This window comes from Lissotriton vulgaris, chromosome 2_1 (genome assembly GCF_964263255.1).
Source record: "Lissotriton vulgaris chromosome 2_1, aLisVul1.2, whole genome shotgun sequence".
In the NCBI taxonomy this organism is placed as follows: domain Eukaryota; kingdom Metazoa; phylum Chordata; class Amphibia; order Caudata; family Salamandridae; genus Lissotriton; species Lissotriton vulgaris.
Window position 1 is genome coordinate 529,529,195 of NC_141687.1, and position 6,000 is coordinate 529,535,194.

General features: G+C 52.8%; 1 pseudogene; it reads left to right on the forward strand.

Annotated features, from left to right (window-relative positions):
• The window catches only part of LOC147730699 (transcription factor Sox-19a pseudogene), a 46,305-nt pseudogene extending 42,358 nt beyond the window's left edge, over positions 1-3,947 (forward strand).
• Positions 3,948-6,000: the final 2,053 nt, after the last annotated feature.

A 6,000-nucleotide genomic window follows, 5' to 3' on the forward strand; every position in this document is an offset into this window, starting at 1 on the left:
TCCAAGACAGAGTCCTCTTCAACACCCACAACTCCAAGAAACTCTTCGCCATTATACAAGAATTCACCAAGCCCAACAACAAAACAAGCAATGTACCTCTCTCCGAAGACCTCTGCGACAAACTCAGCTCCTTCTTTCACCTTAAGATTAAGACGCTCTATGACAACTTCGATGACCAAGGCCAAGACCATGGCACCACCTCAACTCCCTATCCCAACAACACCATGCAACAAACCCTTCTCACCTGGACCCCCTCACCACAGAAGACACCTTAAAGACAATGAAATGCATCCACTCCGGAGCCCCTTCTGAGCCCTGCCCGCCACACATGTTCCACAGGGCCACCACTGCCATCACACCTGAGCTATGCCTAACTATCAAATGCTCCCTTGAGACCCCCACATTCCTTGACAACTGAAAGCGTGCCTAAGTCAAGCCCCTCCTAAAGAAACCATCTGCAGACCCAACAGACCTCAAGAATTTCAGGCCCATTTCACTGCTTCCCTTTGCCTCTGAAGTCATCAAAAAGGCCATCAAACCCCAGCTAGCACACTTCATAGAAACCAACAGCACCCTAGACACCTCTTAATCCAGAATCTGTAGCAGCCGCAACACTGAGACCACCCTCCTTGCCACCACCGATGGCATCCTTATCCTCCTCGACTAAGACCACACGACAGCCGTCATCCTCCTGGACTTGTTAGCAGCCTTTGACACTGTCTCCCACCGCACACTAGCCACCAGACTCCATGACCCTGTCATCCAAGGAAAAGCCTTAGACTGGATACGATCTTTCGTCTCAGGCAGAACACAAAGAATAAGACTCCTGCCTTTCTGCTAAAAAATGACAGAGACCAGATGCAGAGTTCCACAAGGATCCTCCCTCAACTCCACTCTCTTCAATGTTTCCATGGCCCCCCTCGCAACCATCATCAGAAACCAGGGGTACAACATTGTCTACTACGCGAATGACACCAAGCTCATCCTCTCCCTCACCAATGACCCCAACATCACCAGGCACAACTTCCAAGAAGGGATGAATGCGATCACGACCTGGATGAGCAACAGCTGCCTACAGCTTAAACTCAGAGAAAACAGAAGTCCCCGTCCTTGGCTCCACCCCCTCTGCATAGGACATCACCTGGTAGACCCCGGCCCTTGGAAACTCTCCCATCCCAACGGACCATGCACACATCCTCTGCATCATATTCGACTCTTCACTAACCATGAATCGCCAGATCAACATGGTATCCTCCACATGCTTCAACACCCTCTGCATACTTCAAAAGACGTTCTAGTTGATCCCCCCGACTCCAGGAAAACTGTCACCCAAACACTTGTCACCAGCAGACTGGACAATGGCAATGCCCTCTAAGTCAGAATCAACAAAAAACTCCTCCGCAAACTCCAGACTGTCCTGAACGCCGCAGCCAGACTTATCCTCAACATCCCATGATATGACCACATCACCCAAATCCTTTGCGACCTCCACTGGCTCCCAGTCAAAAAAAGAATAACCTTCAAGCTACTCACACACACCTACAGAGCCCTCCACAACACCAGAACGCAATACCCCAGCGACCGAATCTCCTTCCACGCCTCCAAGAGAAAGCTCCGCTCAGCCGACCTCGCCCTAGCCACAGTCCCTTTTTTCTGCAGGACCAGAGCAGGTGGAAAATCCTTCTACCTCGCAGCCAAGACCTGGAATTAACTCCCCCTTCACCTCCGAAGAAGCCTGAAACTGCACCAAATCAGAAAGGACCTTAAGATCTGGCCTTTCGAATGACCCCAATGGAGCTGTTCACACCCCCCCACACCTTGAGACCCTCACAGGTGAGCGGTGCACTCTACAAAAACCCTGATTGTTTGATTGATTGATTGACTTGACCATCTAGTACCATAGCGTCATCTCGGTTGAAGGCAGGAACAGGCAGGTCATGCACGCGATGAGAAACTACCAGTCCTCGTTGAGAAAGCTGCCGCTTTCTCAACGAGGACTGGCAGAAAACAACCGATTGCACTGTGCAAGATGCGGTTTGCACTGATTGCACACTGCGTACAATCATCTAGCACTGTGCAATCAGTGTGAACAGCATTTTGCACAGTGCGCTACGCAGTTCGCACAGCTACACGTAGCTCGCATAGTGCGAAGCGCACTTCGCATAGCTACGCGTAGTGCTACTACGCGAACTACGCCCACCCCTAAATTCCTGGAAACACTTGTTCCCCACTAGGTGAGTCTCCTTGAGCAGGATTATGTCTGGGCTGTGATTGTTTAAGAACTGTGATACCACCACTCACTTTAATTTGCTCCCCAGCCCATTCACATCCCAGGAGTGGATTGTGAGCCGCTAACAAGAAAATATGAAACATTATTCTTGGAATGTGTTCATAAAATTCTGAAAATGTTTAAAATATATATATTTTCGAATAAAAAACACCTTAGGATTGGTAGAAAGGAAAGCATAAAGTCATTTTTAGGTCTCGTGGCGTTAACCGCGCGAAAGCGCGGTCTCGCCAGAGACCTATAGTCAGTAACACAGCTTTTCAGGAGACAGGAGCTGGCAGCGCGCATCTTGAAGAAGGCGATCGGAGCAGGCCACGTGCGCGCAAACACGCTCGCTGTGGCCATCTCCTGTCTCCTGGGAAGCGCAAACACACACACAGCCACACCTCCCCCTGCTTACGCATGCGCACACACAGAGACACACCCGAGCGCACATACACGCACGCACACATACAGAGACCCCCCCGCCGTCGCACACAGACACACACACGAGCGCACATACACGCACGCACACATACAGAGACACCCCCCCCACCGTCGCACACATACACACACGTGCGCAGACATACACACACGAGCGCACCAACACCCCCCCTGCCGCCCCCCCTACAAGTAAGGGCCACTTACCGCCACTCCGGACATCTACAGCCTCCGCAGGGCTCTCCCTTGGGCATGGGAGCCCCGCGTCACCACTGCTTCTCGGGCCAGGCACTCTGTGGGCACAGGCTTCGCGCACAAGACGGAAGTCCCGCCCCCACGATAGGTTTCGTTTTTAGAAGTGCGCACGCACGTCTTGTTTTGTTAAATACAGCACCTAGAGGGAACTTTGCTTATTTTCAATTTCCACCCACCCCCGGCTTTGAGGAGAGAAACGAGGGCTTTTAAACTTTTCAGCATTATTGGGAGGTGTTATGACTATTAAGGTTTTGAGTGTGGGTGCATTCTCTTAGAGCAGTTATAACTATCTGGTTTAGTCAGGTGTGTCATTTTGTATTTCGAACTTCCTTTCACATGACTCAATTGTATTTGGGATGGGGAGGGAGTGAGACCTCGCGGGAGCGGAAGAGGGGCATTCGTGCCTCTGGGCCAGAGCGGTCTCCAGCAAATAGCTTGAGGTGTGGCCCCCATCCATCGGCCACCGACTTTGAGTGTGCCCTACCAGCGGCGCATGATGGCCCAGGAGAACCCTAAGATGCACAACTCAGAGATCAGCAAGCGCCTGTGCGCCGAGTGGAAGCTTCTAAGCGATGCGGAGAAGAGGCCCTTCATCGACGAGGCCAAGTGCCTGCGGGCCACGCACATGAAGGATTACCCGGACTACAAGCACAAGCCCCGGCGCAAGAGCAAGGCTGCGCTCAAGAAGGACTCGGCCAAGTACGCGCTGCACTCCGGGGCCATGATGGGCCACGGGCCCGGGGGCAGCCCGCGCATGGAGCCCTACAGCTGGGCGCACAATGCCGCCTATGCCCCCATGCAGGGCGACTCCCTGGCCTACCAGCAGCAGTACCACCGCGACGAGCTGGCCAGCCTCCAGTACCCTCCTGGCATGGGGCCGGGGCAGAACTACCTGAACGGAGGCAGAGCCTACAGGCGAGTGCGCCTTGAATTCTGGGCTCGGGTGGAAGTCTCATGTTGGAGGAAGAGCGGTGTTTACAAGTGAGAGCGCATTGCATCTGGGGTGAAGGGGTAGCTACAGGTGAGTGCACCTTGAAGTCTGGGCTCGGGGTGGAAGTATGATGGAGAGAGAGCGATATTTACAAGTGAGTAAGCCTTGCAGCTGGGGTGAAGGGAGTGCGCCTTGCATCTGGGGTGAAGGGGTGGCTGCAGGTGAGTGTGCCTTGAAGCCTGGGTTTGAAGTGGAGGAATGACGTCCACGGGGCAGGGGATGGACTTTTGACATTGGAGGAAGAGCCGTGTTTACAAGTGAGTGCCCCTTGCATCTGGGGTGAAGGGGTAGCTACAGGTGAGTGCGCTTTGAAGCCTGGGCTCGGGGTGTATGTATGATGTTGGAGAAAAAGCGGTGTTTACAAGTGAGTGCACCTTGCAGCTGGGGGGAAGGGGTTGCTACAGGTGAGTGCGTCTTGAAGCCTAGGCTTGACGTATGGCGTTGTAGGAAGAGTGGAGTTACAAGTGAGTGCTCCTTGCATCTGGGGTGAGGGGGTGGCTTCATGGAGGAGCAACACCTTCAGGTGAGTGGGCCTTGAAGCCAGGGCGAGGTATGGATTTGTAGGTACTTTCAAGTGAGTTGCACCTTGTAGCCGGGGTAAAGCGGTGGCTACAGGTGAGTGCGCCTTGAAGCCTGGGTTTGAAGTGGAGAAATGACGTCCACGGAGGAGCTCTGCCTGCAGGTGAATGCTCCTCGAAGCCGGGGCATAGGGTATGGCAGGGGCTGTCCAAGGACGCCTCTTTGCTGTTCACTTTCATGTGCCCCCACTTATCCATGACCACCCTCGTGACACGGCCGCGGTACCGGGCGCACAAACCATGGATGGGTGGCTGACTATAGGCGAGCAGCTGCATTTCTTTTGCGCGCCCTGCGCTTCGACAAGGCCCTACCACAACAGACCATTTCAACGGAAAGATGTATGCGGAAGTACCCTTTTTGGAAATAGTCCGACTATAATTTCTCCATATGCCAAAAAGTAACCCTATATAGCGTACTCTAATGAGAAACTCACGGGCGTGAACTTGGTATTAAAATGTTTGCTCTCCTCTCCCTTACATGGTATAATACATGTGTAACTCCCACCAAGTGGGAGGGGGGGCACGTACTGGCAGCTTTACGAGGTTGCTGGAGTTTCCCGGAATATACTGATGTATTAGACGAGGTAGTGGCATGCCCATGGGAGGGATCTATATGCACCAAGTTGAGTAACGGCGGTATCACTTCAGAGTAGTGCTTCGAAGCCGGATAAACTTTACTTCAGCATGTAGCTATTTACAAGTCCTGAACCCGTGCATCATCAGAGCTGTGTGAATAACAACTGCGTCAGCCCTGTGCGTGAGGTGCATCATCAGAGCTGTGTGAATAATAACAGCTGTGAACCCTGTGCCTGAGGTGCATGTTCAGAGCTGTGTGAATAATAACTGCGTCAGCCCCGTGCCCGAGGTGCATCATCAGAGCTGTGTGAATAATAACAGCTGTGAGCCCGTGCCTGAGGTGCATCATCAGAGCTGTGTGAATAACAGCTGTGAGCCCCGTGCCTGAGGTGCATCATCCGAGCTGTGTGAATAATAACTGCGTCAGCCCCGTGCCTGAGGTGCATCATCAGAGCTGTGTGAATAATAGCTGTGAGCCCCGTGCCTGATGTGCATCATCAGAGCTGTGTGAATAATAACAGCTGTCAGCCCGTGCCTGAGGTGCATCATCAGAGCTGTGTGAATAACAGCTGTGAACCCCATGCCTGAGGTGCATCATCAGAGCTGTGTGAATAATAACTGCGCCAGCCCGTGCCTGAGGTGTGTCATCAGAGCTATGTGAATAATAACAGCTATGAGCCCGCGCCTGAGGTGCATCATCAGAGCTGTGTGAATAATAACAGCTGTGAGCCCGTGCCTGAGGTGCATCATCAGAGCTGTGTGAATAATAACAGCTGTGAGCCCGTGCCTGAGGTGCATCATCAGAGCTGTGTGAATAATAACAGCTGTGAGCCCGTGCCTGATGTGCATCATCAGAGCTGTGTGAATAATAACTGCATCAGCCCCGTGCGTGA